Consider the following 24,435-nt stretch of genomic DNA (forward strand, 5'->3'; position numbering starts at 1 on the left):
GTTTCTCCATCTATGTTAATTGAGAGTTTTGCAGGATACAGTAACCTGGGCTGGCATTTGTGTTCTCTTAGGGTCTGTATGACATCTGTCCAGGATCTTATGGCTTTCATAGTTTCTGGCGAAAAGTGTGGTGTGATTCTGATAGGTCTGCCTTTATATGTTACTTGACCTTTTTCCCTTACTGCTTTTAATATTCTTTCTTTATTTTGTGCATTTGGTGTTTTGACTATTATGTGAAGGGAAGTGTTTCTTTTCTGGTCCAATCTATTTGGAGTTCTGTAGGCTTCTTGTATGCCTATGGGTATCTCTTTTTTTAGGTTAGGGAAGTTTTCTTCTATGATTTTGTTGAAGATATTTACTGGTCCTTTGAGCTGGGAGTCTTCACTCTCTTCTATACCTATTATCTTTAGGTTTGATCTTCTCATTGAGTCCTGGATTTCCTGTATGTTTTGGACCAGTAGCTTGTTCCGCTTTACATTATCTTTGACAGTTGAGTCAATGATTTCTATGGAAACTTCTACTCCTGAGATTCTCTCTTCCATCTCTTTTATTCTGTTGGTGAAGCTCGTATCTACAGCTCCTTGTCTCTTCTTTTGGTTTTCTATAACCAGGGTTGTTTCCATGTGTTCTTTCTTGATTGCTTCTATTTCCATGTTTAATTCCTTCAACTGTTTGATTGTGTTTTCCTGGAATTCTTTCAGGGATTTTTGTGACTCCTCTCTATGGGCTTCTACTTGTTTATTTATGTTTTCCTTTAATTCTTTCAGGTATTTTTGTGATTCCTCTCTGTAGGCTTCTACTTGTTTATTAATGTTTTCCTGTGTTTCCCTAAGGGAGTTCTTCACGTCTTTCTTGAAGTCCTCCAGCATCATGATCATATATGATTTTGAAAGTAGATCTTGCTTTTCTGGTGTGTTTGGATATTCCATTTTTGTTTTGGTGGGAGAGTTGGGCTCCGATGATGCCATGCAGTCTTGGTTTCTGTTGGTTGGGTTCCTGCTCTGGCCTCTTGCCATCAGATTATCCCTAGTGTTACTCTGTTCTGCTATTTCTGACAGTGGCTAGACTGTCCTATAAGCCTGTGTGTCAGGAGTGCTGTCGACCTGTTTTCCTGTTTTCTTTCAGCCAGTTCTGGGGACAGAGTGTTCTGCTTTCGGGTGTGTAGTTTTTCCTATCTACAGGTCTTCAGCTGTTCCTGTGGGCCTGTGTCTTGAGTTCACCAGGCAGGTCACTTCCAGCAGCAAAGTTGGTCTTACCAGTGGTTCCGAGGCTCAAGTTTGCTCGTGGCTTGTTGCTTATGAGCTCTCCGCAAAGGCTACAACCAGGAAGATATGAGCCGCCAGGGTTCCAGATGGCATTTGGTGTTTTCCTCTGGCGTCAGAGATGTGTGCAGAATGCAGTCTCTTCTGGTTTCCCAGGCGTGTCTGCCTCTTTGAAGGTTTACTCTCCCTCCCACGAGATTTGGGTGCAGAGAACTGTTTATCCAGTCGGTCCCTTCAGGTTCTGGCGGTGTCTCAGACACAGCAGACCTGCTGCTCCTGGGCCCTCCTGTAAGGGAACCCAGAGGCCTTATACAGTTTCCTCTTGGGCCAGGGATGTGAGCAGGGGTGCGCAGTGTTGGTGGTCTCTTCTGCTCTGCAGCCTCAGGAGTGCCCACCTGACCAGGCGGTGAGCGCTCTCTCCCACGGGGTTTGGGAAAAGAGAGCTGCTGCGGGCAGGGATCCGCCGGTTTGGGACTCCCCCCGCTAAAATGAACACTGTAAATTTAAAATATATTCATAAATATGCATTAAATCATGAGAACATTATGCAAATATAGAGTTGATTCTTTACATAGTATTAGTATTTTATAAATGTTAGCTATAATAGTATTTGAGAGCAAAAGTATTATATTATTTACTGTATATAAAATTGCAAATATTAAATCATATTATGAAGTGTTTACTGTTATCCTAGTTTACACTAAAAGGTTGCTGTCTATAATTTTAAAAATTATTAGTTCCATGAAAAGATTAAACCTAAGTGTACTACTGAATATCTACTGTATATTGAGATATGACTAGTATATTTGAAGGGAAGAAGGGAGATAGTGATTGAAATAAACAGAGGAAAAACAACAGTTTTTCTTCATTTATGATGAACTTCAAAATAATGTATGGTTGATATCTGTGTGATAACAACTTTTGGATTGGGAAGACAACAGAATTGCCATAGACAATGTGTATATGATATATGTGTTTTACTATAGGTTCTTTTTTTTTCCATTTTTATTAAATTGGGTATTTCTTATTTTTTCAAATGTTATTCCCTTTTATGGTTTCCTGTACATCAGCCCACCTAACCCCTCGCCCTGCCCTTCTATAAAGGTGTTCCCCTCCCCATCTCCCCCCTGTCACCCCCCACCAATCCCCTACACTGGGGGTATAATTTAGGAGGATCAAGGGCTTCCCCTTCCACTGGTACCCCAACAAGGCTATTCACTGCTACATATGCAATTGGAGCCCAGGGTCAGTGCAGTGTACAGTTTTTCGGTAGTGATTTAGTCCCTCAAAGCTCTTGTTGGTTGGCATTGTTTTACTTATGGTGTTGTAAGCTCCTTCTGCTCTTTCAATCCTTTCTTTAATTCCTCCAACAGAGGTTCCGTTCTCAGTTGAGTGGTTTGCTGCTAGCCATAGGTTTCTTAATCCAAATATTTATATTTTGTTAGTTTTATTTATTTCTCAACTGAATTCTAGTGACTATGACTATTGAGATTTCATTGTCAAGACATGGTAATATTCCAAAAATGTCTTTTGAATATATGAAAAGATTGGTGATTCTTCCACTGTCATAGAAGTTACTAATGAGATTCTTCACTTATAAAATTATATAAGAAATTGAAACTTCATTTTTCCTTGTGGTTGAATAATATTCAATTGTCCACATATATTACATATCCTGTACTTATCCACACTTGAGTGGACATTAAGAGTTTTAAATATCATAGTTATTGTGATCTATGGAAACATGAAAATGAATATCTTAGTTAGCTTGGAATCCCGAATACTTTGAATATTTAACCAGAAGTGTATTAACTCTAATATTTTAACTATTCCATTATAGCTTCTAAAAGTAATCTTGCACTCAACCTTCACTTTCTAGTTGTGTGATAATCCAGATATTTTGTTGTCACTGATTTATCTTTCCTTATCTCTAAAATGGCAAAAACAGTAACACATACTTTATTTTTATTGGATACTTTCTTTATCTACATTTCAAATGTTATCCCCCTTCCTGGTTTCCCCTCTGGAAACCCGCTATCCCATCTTCCCATGCCCTGGCCCCCAGAACAGTGCTGTCTCCCTCATCCACTCCTTCCATGCCAATTTCTGGCCCTGGCATTACTCTACACTGGAGCATCAAGTCTTCACATGACCAAGGGTCTCTCCTCCCATTGATGCCAGACACACCATCCTCTGCTACATGTGCAACTGGAACCATGAGTCTCTCCATGTGTACTCTTTGATTGGTGGTTTAGTCCCTGGGAGCTCTGGGATATCTGGATGGTTGATAGTTTTGTCCTTCCTATGGATTGCAAACCCCTTCATCTACATCAGTCCTTTCTCTAAAACCTCGATTAGGGACCAGGTTCTCAGTCCAATGGTTGGCTACAAGAATCAACCTCTATATTTTTTAGTCTCTGGCAGAGACTCTAAGGAGACAGCTACATCAGGCTCCTATCAGCAGGCATCTCTTGGCATCTGCAAAAGTGATTGAGTTTGGTGACTACATATGAGATAGATCCCCATGTGTGGCAGTCTCTGGATGGCCTTTTCTTAGTCTCTGCTCCACATGTTGTCTCTGTATTTCCTTCTGTGATTATTTTGTCCCCTCTTGTAAGAAGATAACAAAAAGAGGTCAAAGAGATACTAATTGGAAAGGAAGAAATAAAAATTTTACTATTTTCAGATGATACGATGTATACTTATGTGATTCCAAAAATTCCACCAGAGAACTCCTACAGCTGATAAACAACTTTAGTAAAGTGGCTGGATATAAAATTAACTCAAACAAATCAGTAGCTTTTCTCTATGCAAAGGATAAACAGTCTGAAGAAGAAATTAGGAAAATGACACCATTCACAATAGTCACATATAATATAAAATATCTTGGTGTGACTCTAACCAAGCAAGTGAAAGATCTGTGTGACAGGAACTTCAAGTCTTGGAAGAAAGAAATTGAAGATTATCTCAGAAAAGATCTTCCATGCTCATGGATTGGCAGGATTAATTTAGTAAAAATGGCCATCTTGCCAAAAGCAATCTATAGAGTCAATGCAATCCCCATCAAAATGCCAACACACTTCTTCATAGAGTAATTAAGAATTTTCAAATTCATTTGAAATGACAAAAAATCCAGGATAGTGAAAACTATTCTCAACAAACGAACTTCTGGGGGGAAACACTATCCATGACCTCAAGCTTTATTACAGAGCAATTGTGATAAAATCTGCATGGTGTTGGTACAGAGAAAGGAAAGTGGATTGATGGAATAGAATTGAACCCCGTGGGTGCACGGAGGCTCCCAGAAACGACAGCGCAGATCTTCCTGGTTGCTGCCGCCACTGAAAGCTCGTAGGCAGCACCCCAGGAGCAAACTTGAGCCTCGGGACCACAGGTAAGACCAAATTTTCTGCTGCAAGAAACCTGCCTGGTGAACTCAGTACACTCAGAGGCAAAATTACTCTAGGACTGGGCACTTCCTGTGTTTACCGGGAGTCCCAAACCCGCGGATCCTGGCCCACAGCAGCTCTCTGCTCCCAGACCCCGTGGAAGAGAGACCTCACCGCCTGGTCAGGTGGGCACTCCTGAGGCTGCAGAGTGGAAGAAACCACCAATACTGCCCACAACTGCCCACATCCCTGATCCAAGAGGAAACTGTATACCGCCTCTGGGATCCCGTAGAGGAGGGCCCAAGAGCAGCAGGACCACTGTGTCTGAGACACCACCGGAAACTGAAGGGATCTACTGGATAAACAGTACTCTGCACCCAAATCCCGTGGGAGGGAGAGCTAAACCTTCAGAGAGGCAGACATGCCTGGGAAACCAGAAGAGACTGCACTCTGCACACATCTCTGATGCCAGAGGAAAACACCAAACGCCATCTGGAACCCTGGTGCACTGAAGCTCCCGGAAGGGGAAGCACAGGTCTTCCTGGTTGCTCCCGTGCAGAGAGCCGGTGGGAAGCACCCCATGAGCGAACTTGAGCCTCGGGACCACAGGTAAGACCAACTTTTCTGCTGCAAGAAAGCTGCCTGGTGAACTCAAGACACAGGCCCACAGGAACAGCTGAAGACCTGTAGAGAGGAAAAACTACACACCCGAAAGCAGAACACTCTGTCCCCATAACTGACTGAAAGAGAGGAAAACAGGTCTACAGCACTCCTGACATACAGGCTTATAGGACAGTCTAGCCACTGTCAGAAATAGCAGAACAAAGTAACACTAGAGATAATCTGATGGCGAGAGGCAAACGCAGGAACCCAAGCAACAGAAACCAAGACTACATGGCATCATTGGAGCACAATTCTCCCACCAAAACAAACATGGAATATCCAAACACACCAGAAAAGCAAGATCTAGTTTCAAAATCATATTTGATCATGATGCTGGAGGACTTCAAGAAAGACGTGAAGAACTCCCTTAGGGAAACACAGGAAAACATTAATAAACAAGTAGAAGCCTACAGAGAGGAATCGCAAAAATCCCTGAAAGAATCGCAAAAATCCCTGAAAGAATTCCAGGAAACACAATCAAACAGTTGAAGGAATTAAAAATGGAAATAGAAGCAATCAAGAAAGAACACATGGAAACAACCCTGGATGTAGAAAACCAAAAGAAGAGACAAGGAGCTGTAGATAGGAGCTTCACCAACAGAATAAAAGAGATGGAAGAGAGGATCTCAGAAGCAGAAGATTCCATAAAAATCATTGACTCAACTGTCAAAGATAATGTAAGGTGGAAAAAGCTACTGGTCCTAAACATACAGGAAATCCAGGACTCAATGAGAAGATCAAACCTAAGGATAATAGGTATAGAAGACAGTGAAGAATCCTAGCTCAAAGGACCAGTAAATATCTTCAACAAAATCATAGAAGAAAACTTCCCTAACCTAAAATAAGAGATACCCATAGGCATACAAGAAGCTACAGAACTCCAAATAGATTGGACCAGAAAATAAACACCTCCTGTCACATAATAGTCAAAACACCAAATGCACAAAATAAAGAAAGAATATTAAAAGCAGTAAGGGAAAAAGGTCGAGTAACATATAAAGGCAGACCTGTCAGAATTACACCAGACTTTTCGCCAGAAACTATGAAAGACAGAAGAACCTGGACAGATGTCATACAGACCCTAAGAGAAGGCAAGTGCCAGCCCAGGTTACTGTATCCTGCAAAACTCTCAATTAACATAGATGGAGAAACAAAGATATTCCATGACAAAACCAAATTTACACAATATCTTTCTACAAATCCAGCACTACAAAGGATAATAAATGGTAAAGCCCAACATAAGGAGGCAAGCTATACCCTAGAAGAAGCAAGAAACTAATCGTCTTGACAACAAAACAAAGAGAAGGAAAGCACACAAACATAACCTCATATCCAACTATGAATATAACAAGATGCAATAATCACTATTCCTTAATATCTCTCAACATCAATGGCCTCAACTCCCCAATAAAAAGACGTAGATTAACAAACTGGATATGCAACAAGGACCCTGCATTCTTCTGCCTACAGGAAACACACCTCAGATACAAAGACAGACACTACCTCAGAATGAAAGGCTGGAAAACAACTTTTCATGCAAATGGTCGGAAGAAGCAAGCTGGAGTAGTCATTTTAATATCAAATAAAATCAATTTTCAACTAAAATTCATCAAAAAAGATAAGGAAGGAAACTTCATATTCATCAAAGAAAAATCCACCAAGATGAACTCTCAATCCTAAATATCTATGCCCCAAATACAAGGGCACCTACATATGTAAAAGAAACCTTAATAAAGCTTAAAACACACATTGCACCTCACACAATAATAGTAGGAGACTTCAACACCCCACTCTCATCAATGGACAGATCATGGAAACAGAAATTAAACAGAGACGTAGACAGACTAAGAGAAGTCATGAGCCAAATGGACTTAACAGATATTTATAGAACATTCTATCCTAAAGCAAAAGGATATAACTTCTTCTCAGCTCCTCATGGTACTTTCTCTAAAATTGACCATATAATAGGTCAAAAAACGGGTCTCAACAGGTACAGAAAGATAGAAATAATCCCATGCTTGGTATCAGACCACCACGGCCTAAAACTGGCCTTCAATAACAATAAGGGAAGAATGTCCACATATACGTGGAAATTGAACAATGCTCTAGTCAATGATAACCTGGTCAAGGAAGAAATAAAGAAAGAAATTAAAAACTTTTTAGAATTTAATGAAAATGAAGTTACAATATACCCAAACTTATGGGACACAATAAAAGCTGTGCTAAGAGGAAAACTCATAGCGCTGAGTGCCTGCAGAAAGAAATAGGAAAGAGCATATGTCAGCAGCTTGACAGCACACCTAAAAGCTCTAGAACAAAAAGAAGCAAATACACCCAGGAGGAGTAGAAGGCAGGAAAAAAATCAAACTCAGAGCTGAAATCAACCAAGTAGAAATGAAAAGGACCATAGAAAGAATCAACAGAACCAAAAGTTGGTTCTTTGAGAAAATCAACAAGATAGATAAACCCTTAGCCAGACTAATGACAGGACACAGAGAGTGTATCCAAATTAACAAAATCAGAAATGAAAAGGGAGACATAACTACAGATTCACAGGAAATTCAAAAAATCATCAGATCTTACTATAAAAGCCTATATTCAACAAAACTTGAAAATCTCGAGGAAATGGACAATTTCCTAGACAGATACCAGGTACCAAAGTTAAATCAGGAACAGATAAACCAGTTAAACAACCCCATAACTCCTAAGGAAATGGAACCAGTCATTAAAGGTCTCCCAACCAAAAAGATCCCAGGTCCAGACAGGTTTAGTGCAGAATTCTATCAGACCTTCATAGAAGACTTCATACCAATATTATCCAAACTATTCCACATAATTGAAACGGATGTAGCACTACCGAATTCCTTCTATGAAGCCACAATTACTCTTATACCTAAACCACACAAAGACCCAGCAAAGAAACAGAACTTCAGACCAATTTCCCTTATGAATATCGATGCAAAGTACTCAATAAAATTCTGGCAAAATGAATCCAAGAGCACATCAAAACAATCATCCACCATGATCAAGAAGGCTTCATCCCAGGCATGCAGGGATGGTTTAATATACGGAAAACCATCAACGTGATCCATTATATAAACAAACTGAAGGAACAAAACCACATGATCATTTCATTAGACGCTGAGAAAGCATTTGACAAAATTCAACACCCCTTCATGATAAAAGTCCTGGAGAGAATAGGAATTCAAGGCCCATACCTGAACATAGTAAAAGCCATATACAGCAAACCAGTTGCTAACATTAAACTAAATGGAGAGAAACTTGAAGCAAACCCACTAAAATCAGGGACTAGACAAGGCTGCCCACTCTCTCCCTACTTATTCAATATAGTTCTTGAAGTTCTAGCCAGAGCAATCAGACAACAAAAGGAGGTCAGGGGGATGCAGATCGGAAAAGAAGAAGTCAAAATATCACTATTTGCAGATGATATGATAGTATATTTAAGTGATTCCAAAAGTTCCACCAGAGAACTACTAAAGCTGATAAACAACTTCAGCAAAGTGACTGGGTATAAAATTAACTCAAATAAATCTGTAGCCTTCCTCTACACAAAAGAGAAAGAAGCCGAGAAAGAAATTAGGGAAATGACACCCTTCATAATTGACCCAAATAATATAAAGTACCTAGGTGTGACTTTAACCAAGCAAGTAAAGATTTGTACAATAAGAACTTTAAGACTCTGAAGAAAGAAATTGAAGAAGTCCTCAGAAGATGGAAAGATCTCCCATGCTCATGGATTGGCAGGATTAATATAGTAAAAATGACCATTTTACCAAAAGCGATCTACAGATTCAATGCAATCCCCATCAAAATACCAATCCAATTCTTCAAAGAGTTAGACAGAACAATTTGCAAATTCATATGGAATAAGAAAAAAACCCAGGATAGCTAAAACTATCCTCAACAATAAAAGGACTTCAGGGGGAATCACTATCCCTGAACTCAAGCAGTATTACAAAGCAATAGTGATAAAAACTGCATGGTATTGGTACAGAGACAGACAGATAGACCAATGGAACAGAATTGAAGACCCAGAAATGAACCCACACACCTATGGGCACTTGATTTTTGACAAAGGAGCCAAAACCATCCAATGGAAAAAAGATAGCATTTTCAGCAAATGGTGCTGGTTTAACTGGAGGTCAACATGTAGAGGAATGCAGATCGATCCATGCTTATCACCCTGTTCAAAGCTTAAGTCCAAGTGGATCAAGGACCTCCACATCAAACCAGATACACTGAAACTAATAGAAGAAAAACTAGGGTAGCATCTGGAACACATGGGCACTGGAAAAAATTTCCTGAACAAAACACCAATGGCTTATTCTCTAAGATTAAGAATCGACAAATGGGATCTCATAAAACTGCAAAGCTTCTGTAAGGCAAAAGACACTGTGGTTAGGACAAAACGGCAACCAAAAGATTTGGAAAAGATCTTTACCAATCCTACAACAGATAGAGGCCTTATATCCAAAATATACAAAGAACTCAAGAAGTTAGACCGCAGGGAGACAAATAACGCTTTTAAAAAATGGGGTTCAGAGCTAAACAAAGAATTCACAGCTAAGGAATGCTGAATGGCTGAGAAACACCTAAAGAAATGTTCAACATCTTTAGTCATAACGGAAATGCAAATCAAAACAACCCTGAGATTTCACCTCACGCCAGTGAGAATGGCTAAGATCAAAAACTCAGGTGACAGCAGATGCTGGCGAGGATGCAGAGAAAGAGGAACACTCCTCCATTGTCGGTGGGATTGCAGAGTGGTACAACCATTCTGGAAATCAGTCTGGAGGTTCTTCAGAAAATTGGACATTGAACTGCCTGAGGATCCAGCTATACCTCTCTTGGGCATATACCCAAAAGATGCCCCAACATATAAAAAAGACACGTGCTCCACTATGTTCATCGCAGCCTTATTTATAATAGCCAGAAGCTGGAAAGAACCCAGATGCCCTTCAACAGAGGAATGGATACAGAAAATGTGGTACATCTACACAATGGAATATTACTCAGCTATCAAAAACAATGACTTTATGAAATTCATAGGCAAATGGTTGGAACTGGAAAATATCATCCTGAGTGAGGTAACCCAATCACAGAAAAACACACATGGTATGCACTCATTGATAAGTGGCTATTAGCCCAAATGCTTGAATTACCCTAGATGCCTAGAACAAAAGAAACTCAAGACGGATGATCAAAATGTGAATGGTTCACTCCTTCTTTAAAAGGGGAACAAGAATACCCTTGGCAGGGAAGAGAGAGGCAAAGATTAAAACAGACACAGAAGGAACACCCATTCAGAGCCTGCCCCACATGTGGCCCATACATATACAGCCATCCAATTAGACAAGATGAATGAAGGAAAGAAGTGCAAGCCGACAAGTGCAGGATGTAGATCGCTCCTGAGAGACACAGCCAGAATACAGCAAATACAGAGGCGAATGCCAGCAGCAAACCACTGAACTGAGAATAGGACCCCCGTTGAAGGAATCAGAGAAAGAACTAGAAGAGCTTGAACGGGCTCGAGACCCCATATGTACAACAATGCCAAGCAACCAGAGCTTCCAGGGACTAAGCCACTACCTAAAGACTATACATGGACTGACCTCATAGGTAGCAATGAATATCCTAGTAAGAGCACCAGTGGAAGGGGAAGCCCTGGGTCCTGCTAAGACTGAACCCCCAATTAACTAGATTGTTGGGGGGAGGGCGGCAATGGGGGGAGGATGGGGAGGGGAACACCCAAAAAGAAGGGGAGGGGGAGGTATTAGGGGGATGTTTGCCTGGAAACCGGGAAAGGGAATAACACTCAAAATGTATATAAGAAATACTCAAGTCAATAAAAAAAATGTAGTGTGTTCACAATTCTTTACTTTCTTACTCAAATGCTCTATATGATGATGGGTAAACTTTCATTAAAATGTGAGATCAGTATATTTTGAAATTACTCAATGTGACAACCTTTGGATAAAATGATATAATAATATTTATAATCGCTCTGTGTAAAACTTGGGCTTGTGCACATGCAGACATAGTCATAAATTAGCACATGATTGTGTTTCTTTCTGTGTCTCCATCTCTCTCCCTCTCTGTGTGTGTCTGTGTGTGTTCCTGTATGTGCACGTGGCTGTGTACGTGTGCACATGCATGTGTGTGTGTGTTTACAATTTAAGACCAGATGTTGAGATCATGTCCCAATACTATTTGTTGAGACAAATTTTCTCATTGAGTCTTAGGCTCAATAATTTTGTTAAATTGTCAGAACACAGAACCGTTAGGATTTACCTGTCTCAGAGCCCTAACTCCATGATCCTTATTTATTTTTTTATTCTGTGGGTACTGGGTATCTTAACATTAGTCCTTATGCCTTTGCAGCAAGCACTTCACCCACAGAGATGCCTCTCTTCTACCTAATTATTATTGTTATATATTGCTCATATGTGTTCATGTATATATGAAATAATACATGTTTGAATATATATGATTTAGTTATTACAAAATCCATTTATTTAAAAATATATCCTGATTGTTTTATATCGCTGCTACTACAATTCCATTTCTTTCTTAAACATACTAATATTTAAATATACAACATATATTAAAATAGTTATGCATTATGTAGGTAATGGTGCTATGTTACATTATTTATCAAATCAGAATATCAGAATATGCTTGATAGGTGGAGATCAAAATATGTATTTTCAAGCAAAATAACCATTGCTTTAGGTAAATGCTTATAGACCTTATTATTTAGTTCAAAAAATAGATTATCCCATCTCTCTTGATTACCAGTTAAAGAAGACAATTATTTTACATTTATACTGATATTTTAAATATTTTGGCATATAACATGGCAAATAAACTGTTTATTTTTCATGGAATATTAAATAAGTAAGTATTATTGACTCAAAATACTTAATTAGGAAAACAAAACCGGAGGTGATCAGCATTGCTGTATTTATGAATTTGTCTGACAAGAAGCAGACAGTCCTGCACAGCAAATTAATTATATAAATTGACAGCATATCCCTGAACAGTAAATGGTGGCATTTTGGTATTCATTGAATATTACCAAATAGACATTTAACAATATATCATATAAATATTCAGAGATGTGCATGTCTTTCATTTTAGCATATTTTCTCTTATTTCTTATTTAATAAATGATTTCAAAGAGAACATTTAGTAACTAAATATATTTTTTATCACTGACTAAGTTTATAAGTCCTACAATGAATTGAAAGCACATTACTTAAAAACTGAGGCACTACAAACATGGCCCAGTGATAAAGAGCACTTGATCCTATTGTAGAGTATATTTCAATACCTTCACTAGTATGACACTCACATTCAATTCAAGTTCCACTAGGGGTGCTATGGGGATCAGATTCATAGATTTTTGTCCTGCAGGAAATAAACTAGCACATGTAATCACTTATACAAATACATAATATAAAAATAAACAAATAAATATTAACACAAAAATTAGATTTGTTAAAATTTTTCCTCATAAATAAATTAATATTTACTGGCACAATATACATTGAATCTCTTTTTCCACAAAACTAGGAAAATATTTCTATTTATGTAGCATAAGGTCTCTTTCACAGTTTCATTGCTCAAGGAACTGCATGTTTATTCTAAATAACTTCTTTATAAACCATCGTGAAATACAATAAACCAAGTGTTGCCTATGGTGACCTATTATTGTCAATTTGAAAGACTATAAATTTTCTCTTGTTAGAACATCTAGAAATAAACTATTCATATTCAAAATGCACTTTGTTCAGTACTCCATGGAAATTATAGATCTTGCTGTTAATATCTAAATAGAGGATATTATATGGAGAATTTTAAATGAAAATTTAACTATAAGCCAACATATTAAACAGGAAGCATAATCTAAACTGTGAATAAGTGGAATTTTTGTTAAAGAAGAGGAAATATTGTATGAAAAGAGAAAGCACTTTTTGTACACCACTGAAAAGTTGAATAGTTCGACAGTTTGATTTGTGCAAGATGGACTAGAGTTGCATTTTTCTCCTACTGAGTAAAACCTGAAATAAAAACCATAGATGTTAGAGATCAAATATAACAAGTCTTTGGAAAGGAGAGAGCTGAAAGCAATTGGCTACAGATCCTTGGATTGAAAAGTTGGCAATGTATCCCTGGGGGTTTCAATTGCCTCAATCAACACAGACTTGGAGTTGAAGAAGCCAATCACCTGGGAGTGTCTTTGAATGAAAGTAATAAAAACTACACATAAAATATTCTTTCTCTATGCAGCAAACCAGAATAGGACAATGAAACAAGCCAGGTATATATGAGTTGTTATGCTCTAGACAATATCACAAAACACCTGCAGCCCCACGTTCAGTCATGCCAGGAAAGCTCTAGTACAAACCCTTGTTGACTCTTCTGGTTAGATAACATTCTGCAGCTACAATCCTGGACAAGGAGTTTTATGAAAAGTATATGGAAACACAGTTTCTTTATAGAAAAAATTCCATGATTTCTTGTATCAATGTACCAGGCAATTCTATTCTGTCAGATATGGCACATGCTTCCAGAATAACAACGACCCTAGCCTAAAACAAAATCATAAACTTTATTAAAGAAACCAGCATGTGTCTTTGCATTGGTTTTCTTTTATTCAAGTGCATTGGCTTTCAGTTTCAACTTTGTAGATAATATATCACAGTGTCAAAAAGGGAACAGTTATTTTTGACCATATGAAGAGGTCAGATTTTTACTATATTATACAGCGAGAAATCCTAACAAGTCTAGGGAAATGGCTTTAGAGACAGCATATATGGGTTCCCATTTTATAAATTTCTGTTTTCTATCCAGCAAAGTGAATAAATGCATGGCCCATGTGGACAGAGATGGTGCATCCCTACTCTTCTGTGCATGCAGATATTACAGCTCTAGCCAATAATATTACCTGTCACTTGCATCTTAATCAGGACTCGTTGGTGATCCCGGATATTTATTCCTGTCTGCCCACTATCAGAGATAAATTTTGGATTACAAGGAGTTAGCTTAGGAGGAAAACTGTAAAGAATAAGCAAGATTGAAACTCCATTGGAGCAATAGATTAACCCAGGGTACTTAAACAATGCACAAAATAACTAAAATTGTCTTAGAAACAACTCTCATTTCTCCTTGATTTTATTTTTAAATTCTTTTAAAATTACAATTGTTTTTATTTATATGTGTGAAAGTTAGAGATAGAATGACAGAAAGACAGGCAGCCAGACTGACAGACCGACAGATAGATAGAGAGGGTGGGCACATAGATATATAGAGAGTCATAGAATGAATTTGGAGATCAAAAGTCAGTTTGTATGTGACTGAGTTCAAAACTCAGGTCAACAGAATTGACAACAAATGCATTTAACACGTGCACACAGGATCAACAATTTTTATCTCTAAACACTGTAAATGCATCATCTTATTTTATTATTATTATTTTTCCATCTTTATTAAATTGGGTATTTCTTATTTACATTTCAAATGTTATTCCCTTTCCCAGTTTCCAGGCCAACACCCCCCTAACCCCTCCACCTCCCATTCTATATGGGTGTTCACCTCCCCATCCTCCCCCCATTACCGACCTTCCCGCCAAGAATCCGGTTCTCTGGGGGTTGAGCCTTGGCAGGACAAAGTGCTTCCCCTTCCACTGGTGCCCTTAGCTTAGTAAGGCTATTCATTGTTACCTATGACGTTGGAGCCCAGGGTCAGTCCATGTGTAGTCTTTGGGTAGTGGCTTTGTCCCTGGATGCTCTGGTTGGTTGGCATTGTTGTTCATATGGGGTCTCAAGTCCATTCAGCTCTTTCAGTCCTTTCTCTGATTCCTTCAGTGGGGGTTCCGTTCCCACTTCAGTGGTTTGCTGCTGGCATTTGCCTATGTATTTGCCATATTCTGGCTGTGTCTCTCAGGAGAGATTTACATCCGGTTCCTGTCACCCTGCACTTCTTTGCTTCATCAATCTTATCTAGTTTGGTGGCTGTATATGTATGGGCCACATGTGGGGCAGGCTCTGAATGGGTGTTCCTTCAGCCTCTGTTCTAAACTTGGCCTCCCTATCCCCTACTAATGGTATTCTTGTACCCCTTTAAAAGGAGTGAAACTTCCACATTTTGGTCATCCTTCTTGAGTTTCCTGTGTTCTGTGCATCTAGGGTAATTCGAGCATTTGGGCTAATATCCAATTATCAATGAGTGCATACCATGTGTGTTTTTCTGTGATTGGGTTACATAACTAAGGATGATATTTTCCAGTTCCGTCTATTTGCCTATGAATTTCATAAAGTCATTGTTTTTGATAGCTGAGTAGTATTCCATTGGGTAGATGTACCACATTTTCTGTATCCATTCCTCTGTTGAAGGGAATCTGGGTTTTTTACAGCTTCTGGTTATTATAAATAAGGCTGCTATGAACATAGTGGAGCATGTGTCTTTGTTATATGTTGGGGCATCTTTTGGGTATATGCTCAAGAGAGGTATAGCTGGATCCTCAGGTAGTGCAATGTCCAATTTTCTGAGGAACCTCCAGACTGATTTCCAGAATGGTTGTACAGTCTGTAATCCCACCAACAATGGAAGAGTGTTCCTCTTTCTCCACAACCTTGCCAGCATTTGCTGTCAACTGAGTTTTTGATATAGCCATTCTGACTGGTGTGAGGTGGAATCTCAGGGTTGTTTTGATTTGCATTTCCCTTATTACTAAAGATGTTCAATGTTGAACATTTCTTTAGGTGCTTCTCAGCCATTCAACATTCCTCAGCTGTGAATTCTTTGTTAAGCTCTGAACCCCACTTTTAATAGGGTTATTTGTCTCCCTGCAGTCTAACTTCTAATTTAATTTTAACTTCTAGTCTAATTTTGGATATAGGCTCTCTATCAGTTGTAGGATTTGCAAAGATCTTTTCCCAATCTTTTGGTTGCAGTTTTGTCCTAACAACATTGTCTTTTGCCTCACAGAAGCTTGGTAGTTTTATGAGATCCCATTTGTCGATTCTTGATCTTAGAGCATAAGCCACTGGTGTTTTGTTTGGGAAATTTTCTCCAGTGCCCATGTGTTCGAGATGCTTCCCCACTTTTTCTCTATTAATTTCAGTGTATCTGGTTTGATGTGGAGGTCCTTAGTCCACTTGGACTTAAGCTTTGTACAGGGTGATAAGAATGGATCGATCTTCATTCTTCTACACGCTGACCTCTAGTTGAACCAGCACTATTTGCTAAAAATGCTATCTTTTTTCCATTGGATGGTTTTGGCTCCTGTGTCAAAAATCAAGTGACCACATGTGTGTGGGTTAATTTCTGGGTCTTCAATTCTATTCCATTGGTCTATCTGTCTGTCTCTGTACCAAAACCATGCAGTTTTTATCACTATTGCTCTGTAACACTGCTTGAGTTCAGGGATAGTGATTCCCCCTGAAGTCCTTTTACTGTTGAGGATAGTTTTAGCTGTTCTGGGTTTTTGTTATTCCAGATATAATTGCAAATTTTTCTGTCTAACTCTATGGAGAATTGGCTTGAATTTTGATGGGGATTGCATTGAATCTGTAGATCGCTTTTGGTAAAATGGCCATTTTTACTATATTAATCCTGCCAATCCATGGGCATGGGAGACCTTTCCATTCTCTGAGGTCTTCTCCAATTTCTTTCTTCAGAGTCTTGAAGTTCTTATTGTACAGATCTTTCACTTGCTTGGTTAAAGTCACATTGAGGAATTTTACATTATTGGGGACTTTTATGAAGGGAGTCATTTCCCTAACTTCTTTCTCATCTTGTTTCTCTTTTGTGTAGAGGAAAGCTACTGAATTATTTGAATTAATTTTATACCCAGCCACTTTGCTGATGGTGTTTATCAGGTTTAGTAGTTCTCTGGTGGAACTTTTGGAATCACTTAAATATATCATTATATCATATGCAGATAGTGATATTTTGACTTTTTCCTTTCCAATATGTATCCCTTTGATCTCCTTTTTTTTCTAATTGCTCTGGCTAGGACTTTGAGAACTATATTAAATAAGTAGGGAGAGAATTGGCAGCCTTGTCTAGTCCCTGATTTTAGTGGGATTGCTTCAAGTTTCTCTCCATTTAGTTTAATGTTAGCTATTTATTTGCTGTATATGGCTTTTACAATTTTTAGGTAGGACTTTTATGTTGAAGGGGTGATGAAGTTTGTCAAATGCTTTCTCAGCATCTAATGAAATGATCATGTCGTTTTTATCTTTCAGTTTTTCATATAGCAGATTACACTGATAGTTTTTCATATATTAAACCACCCCTGCATAAATGGGATGAAGCCTATTTGATCATGATGGATGATTGTTCTGATATGTTCTTGGATTTGGTTTGCGAGAATTTTATTGAGTATTTTTGCATCGATATTCATAAGGGAAATTGTTCTGAAGACCTCTTTCTTTGTTGGTTTTCTGTGTGGTTTATGTATAAGAGTAATTGTGCTTTCATAGAAGGAATTTGAAATTACTCCGTCTGTTTTAATTTTGTGGAATAGTTTGGATAGTATTGGTAGGAGGTCTTCTATGGAGGTCTCATAGATTTCTGCACTGAACCCATCTGGACCTGGGCTCTTTTTGGTTGGGAGACCTTTAATGACTGCTTCTATTTCTTTAGGAGTTAGGGGGTTGTTTAAATGGTTTATCTGTTCCTGATTTAACTTCGGTACCTGGTATATGTCTAGGATATTGTCCATTTCCTATATTCAAGTTTTGTTGAATATAGGCTTTTGTAGTAGGACCTGATGATTTTTTTAAAATTTCCTCTGATTCTGTTGTTATGACCCCCTTTTTATTTCTGATTTTGTTAATTTGGACACATTTTCCATGTCCTCTGGTTAGTCTGGCTTAAGGTTTATCTATCTTGTTGATTTTCTCAAAGAACCAGCTTTTGGTTTTGTTGATTCTTTGTATAGTCCTTTTTATTTCTAGTTGGTTGATTTCAGCTCAGAGTTTGATTATTTCCTGTCTTTTACTATTCCTGGGTGAATTTGCTTCTTCTTTATGTTCTAGAGCTTTTTAGGTGTGCTGTCAAGCTGCTGATATATGCTCTCTCCTGTTTCTTTCTGCAGGCACGCAGAGCTATGCGTTTTCCTCTTAGCACAGCTTTCATTGTGTCTCATAAGTTTGGGTATGTTGTACCTTCAATTTCATTAAATTCTAAGAAGTCTTTAATTTCTTTCTTTATTTCTTCCTTGACCAGGTTATCAATGAGTAGAGCATTGTTCAACTTCCATGTATATGTGTGTGTTATTTCCTTATGTTATTGAAGACCAGCTTTAACCCGTGGTGATCTGATAGGACGCATGGTATTATTTCTATCTTTCTGTATCTGTTGAGGCCTGTTTTGTGTCGATTATATGGTCAATTTTGGAGAAAGTATCATGAGGTGGTGAGAAGAAGGTATATCCTTTTGTTTTAGGATAGAATATTCCATAAATATCTGATAAGTCCATTTGGTTAATAAATTCTGTTAGTCTGTCTATGTCTCTGTTTAATTTCTGTTTCCATGATCTGTCCATTGATGAGAGTGGAGTGTTGAAATCTCCTACTATTGTTGTGTGAAGTACAATGTGTGCTTTGAGCTTTAATAAGGTTTCTTTTATGTATGTAGGCGCCCTTGTATTTGGAACATATATATTTAGGATTTAGAGTTCTTCCTGGTGGATTTTTCCTTTGATGAATATGAAGTGTCCTTCCTTATCTTTTTTGATAACTTTTGGTTGAAAATTGATTTTATTCACTATTAGAATGGCTACTCCAGCATGGTTTTTGAGACCATTTGCTTGGAAAGTTGTTTTCTAGCCTTTTACTCTGTGTTAGTGTCTTTCTTTGTCTCTGTGGTGTGTTTCCTGTAGGCAGCAGAATGCAGGGTCCTCATTACGTATTGCTAATCTGTGTCTTTTTATTGGGGAATTGAGTCCATTGATGTTCAGAGATATTAAGGAATAGTGATTGTTGCTTCCTGTTATCTTTGTATTTGGATGTGAGATTATGTTTGTGTGCTTGCCTTCTCTTTGTTTTGTTGCAAAACAATTAGTTTCTAGCCTTTTCTAGGATGTAGCTTGCCGCCTTCTGTTGGGCTTCGCCATTTATTACCATTTGTAGGGCTGAATTTGTAGAAAGATATGTTTAAATATGGTTTTGGCATGGAATATCTTGGTTTCTTCTTCTATTTTAATTGAAAGTTGTGCTGGATACAGTAACCTGGGCTGGCATTTGTGTTCTCTTAGGGTCTGTGTGACATCTGTCCAGGACCTTCTGACTTTCATAGTCTCCAGTGAGAAGTCTGGTGTAATTCTGATAGGTCTGCCTTTATAAGTTACTTGACCTTTTTCCCTTACTGCTTTTAATATTCTTTCTTTGTTTTGTGCACTTGGTGTTTTGACTATTATGTGATGGGAGGAGTTTCTTTTCTGATCCAGTATATTTGGAGTTCCGTGGGCTTCTTGTATGTTTATGGGCATCTCTTTCATTAGGCTAGGGAAGTTTTCTTCCATGATTTTGTTGAAGATATTTACTGGTCATTTGAGTTGGGAGTCTTCACTCTCTTCTATACCTATTATACTTAGGTTTGATCCTCTCATTGTGTCCTGGATGTCCTTCATGTTTTGGGCCAGTAGCTTTTCACGTTTTACATTATCTTTGACTGTCGAGTCGATGATTTCTATGGTATCTTCTGCTCCTCATATTCCCTCTTCTATCTCTTGTATTCTGTTGGTGATGCTTGTATCTATGGCTCCTTGTCTCTTCCTTTGGTTTTCTATATTCAGGGTTGTCTCCTTTTGTGCTTTCTTTATTGTTCCTATTTCCATTTTCCACTCCTTCACCTGTTTGTGTTTTCCTGTAATTCTTTCAGGGATTTTTGTGTTTCCTCTCTAAGGGCTTCTACTTGTTCACTTGTGTTTTCCTGCATTTCTCTAAGGGAGTTCTTTATGTCTTTCTTAAAATCCTCCATCATCACGATCAAATTTGATTTTAAATCTAGATCTTGCTTTTCTGGTGTCTTTCGATATTCAGTGTTTGCATTGGTAGGACAATTGGGCTCCGATGATGCCATGTAGTCTTGGTTTCTGTTGCTTATGTTCCTATGCTGACCTCTTGCCATCAGGTTGTCTCTGGTGTTACCTTGTTCTGTTATTTCTGAGAGTGGCTTGTCCATCCTATAGGCCTCTGTGTCAAGAGTGCTGTAGACTTGTATTCCTCTTTTCTTTCAGCCAGTTATAGGAACAGAGTGTTCTGCTTTCAGGCGTGTAGTCATTCCTGCCCACTGGCTTTCAGCTGTTCTTGTGGATGGGGACCAGAAGGGCCTGCCCCTACTTCTCCTGGTTTACTATGTGCAGGGACCCCAGATAGTGCTAGGTGTTTTCTTCTAGAGTCAGAAATGTGGGCAAAGCATAGTCTCCTCTGGTTTCCCAGGTTTGTCTACCCCTCTGAAGGTTGAGCTCTCCCTCCCACAGGATTTGGCTGCAGGGAGCTGTTTGACTGGGTCCGTTCGGATCCGGGCACAGTCTGGACCACAAGGCTCCTGCAGCTTGACTGCCCCTATCTTCCTGTGCCCAGAGGCCCTAAACAGTTTCCTCTTGGGCCAGGGATGTGGGCAAAGGTGGGCAGAAGTGGCGGTCTCTCCTGCTCTGCCGTCTCAGAATTGCCCACACGTCTGAGCGATCAGCTCTCTCTCCCATGGTGTTTGGGAACAGGGAGCTGTGGGCTGGTATCAGTGAGATTCAGGTGCCAGCTAGAAACTGGAAGTCTATTATTATTCTTTAATCATTTCTTTACAGCCCAGACATTACCCACCTTCCAGTCCACCCTCTGACAGTTCTTCATCCCATTCCCCCTCTTCTATCTCCCAGAGGATGTTTCCACCTTCCCATGCCACCAGACCTCTACCCTTCCTGGGGTCTCAAGTGCCTCAAAGGTTAGGTGCTTCTTCTCTTTTTGAGGCCATACCAAGCAGTCCTCTGCGGTATACATGGTGGGGGACCATATCAGGTAGTATATGCTGCTTGGTTTGTGGCTAAGAGTTCTCGGGTGTTCAGATTAGTTGTGACTGCTGATCTTCCTATGTGGTTGCCCTCCTTCCAGACTTTCCCTAATTCAACCCCAGGGGTCTTTGCCTTCTGTCCATTGGTTGAGTATAAGTATCTGCCTCTGGTTCTTTCAGATGTAAGAACGAGGACATGATGCATTTTGTAGGCAAACGGGTGGAACTAGAAGATATCCTGAGTGAGGTAACTAAGACTCAAAAAGACATGAATGATATGTACTCCCTAGTAAGTGGATATTAGCCAGAAAAAATGCAGAACACCCAGGATGAAGTCCACAGAACTCAAGAATTTTAACAAGTCCTCATCATCTTAATTTGAGAAAGCTCTTCTTGGCATCAACACTAGTTTCTGGGTTGGTGTAAGCAGATGGGATGGATCCCTAGATGGAGCAGTCTCTGGATGGCCTTTCCTTCAGTCTCTGCTCCACTCTTTGTCCCTGCATTTTTTTTTGGACAGGAGAAATTATGAATTAATGTTTTTGAGATAGGTGGGTGGCCCATCCCTTTACTGGGGGCCGTGTCTATCCACTGGATATGGTCTCTAAAGTTTCTATCTCTCCTTTGTTGGGTATTTCAGTTAATGTCCTCCTATTTGGGTCCTGGGGGCGAAAAAGGACTAACATTATTCCTTTGAAACAAAAGAATTTCAAATATTTCCTTCACAGGCGGGTGACAAGGTAGAAAGGAAAGGCAGCAGAGAACAATTTCTAAGAGTAACAAAGTTGCAAATGGACACATAATGAATAACCATTAATTAATCTTAGAAAAGGGTCTTTTTTTGGGTTTTTTTTGTTTGTTTATAGGAGATCATAATGAAGATTCTTTGGACTTTTAAAGCATTAAAACTTCTACGGACGATAAAGACTCCAGATGATGTAATCAATGCACTTGGCTTTGTTTGCATAATGTCCAGGAAGATTTGCTAATAACAGATGAAAATTACAAATCATGATTTGGGCGGTTGGGTGGGCATAGAAATGCTTCAGTGGCCAAAGGAAAAAAAAATTTTTAAGACTTGGGTTTGCTTCCTAGCAACCACATGTCTGGGTGAAGCATTTTTGTCACCAGCTGAGTGACACTGTGAGCTAAAATGTATGAATCAGATAAAACAACATTAATAATAATAATACATTTATATTTTAAAAAATAAAACGATAAATAAAATTAACAGAGCTTCAGGAATTGTGCGTTACTTGAATGTTTTTTCAAGCAGCTGAAAATCTTTGAAGATGACATTTATCAGTTTGTATATTTCAGTGGCACAGCATGAAGTGTGGAAAAATGATTGAAGAGGGTCTCTGTCCGGTAGGGTTCTACACGGGCACATGGTCCCAGGCTCAGAACTCAAGCAGAAGAAGAACTTTTCTCAGAATCTATTCTCAAACCTGTGAACCAACTATCATTCCCAACAGATTTCTGTAATTACATAAGATCCAGGGGAAAAATTAACAACACCTTACATAAAATTTCCAAACCATTCTTTCCTAGCATGATCAATTTAAAACATTCTATGAAAAAAATTATAAATGGAAATTTCTGGGTTTTTTTTTGCTTTAAAAACTTTTTCTTTTGCCAATATTTTTAGAAATTGCTATGAGTCTGTGATTATTAAATGAATATTTCTTTAAACACATTGCTCTATTCTTTAGCATTTCTAAACTCATCTTTGAAGTTAACCTGCCTATAATTGCATTTCTAGAGTAAGAAGCTTCCCCAAATTTATTTATAAAATAATGATTATTCACTGTGTGTCCATTTGCAACTTTGTAACTTAGAAATTGTTCTTTGCTGCCTCTACTTTCTACATTGATACAGGCCAGTGAGGGAATTATGTGAAATTCTTTTGTTTCTAAGGAATAGTTTTTGTCTTTTTGTCAAAGCAGACATACCATTGGCCAAACAATGAAGTTTATTTGTGATAAACTATGAGCACAATTCCTACTTGCCACAATGTTCTACTTATTTTTTCTATTGGACTATAATGTTTAGAATTTTGTGAATTTTGGGCAAACTAGAGATATGAAGTCAGGCAGTCACAGAATTCCTCCCTATTACTATTGATAACAAAAAAATCATTCCATAAAAGAAATATCAATTACCTAGTAGTATTATAAAAATGAATATTTTTAGTTTACTCAGTTAATAATTTGATACTCCTCACACATAAATTAGCTTCCTTTTATAATATATGGTTTACTTTCATATGCAATAAAATTATCTTACATTTTCTTTATCAGGACAACATACAAAGTAACCTTTTCTTCTACCTTTTCTTAAGATTTGATGATATAGAACACATCTAAAGTTCAGACTTAAGTACTAATACACATTTATTCACCAGAAGATGTAAATATTAACAATAAATATTTGTATATCCTGATATAATCACTCATGATAATTTTCACTGATAATCTCCATCATGCAGCAATATATATAAGTGATTTAAAAATCCATTATCAGAAAAGTTTCAATTTCTTTTCTTTTAGGAAAAACAACCATTGCAGTTACTTGACTAACAATATCCTAGAAGTGGTGCTTACTGGCATAATGAGGACCCAGACACATACTGTCATTGCATAAGTTTGAAATAATGATGACAAATGAATAAGCTCAAATATCTAAAATTTTGCAACTCACTTAACATTAACGATCTTACTTTTAGTGAGGGAATACACCTTATATACAAGTCATTCCACATTTATAGAAATGTTTCCCACCAATAGTTCAAAGAACACACAAAATAGAGGCATAGCTTAAGGAATAAGAGAGTCAAGGTGAGGAGGTTAGGATTTGTGTTTGAAATAGCTTCATTTCATTTCTAGAAAGTCATGCATGAGCCATGTGGTTCTGGAAGAAAAGGATATCATTGTAAGTCTCTCCTTCCTTAAATGAAACATTTGTTTTTAACAAAGAACTTGGGAAGTGGTGTACTTATAAGATAGCCATATATGACATTTTGAGAACAAAGGTGATAAAAATGAGTGCCAGTACAGTGGCAGCCAGAATAATACTGA

The sequence above is a fragment of the Rattus norvegicus genome, chromosome 2 (assembly GCF_021556685.1).
Source record: "Rattus norvegicus strain SHRSP/BbbUtx chromosome 2, alternate assembly SHRSP_T2T, whole genome shotgun sequence".
NCBI lineage: Eukaryota > Metazoa > Chordata > Mammalia > Rodentia > Muridae > Rattus > Rattus norvegicus.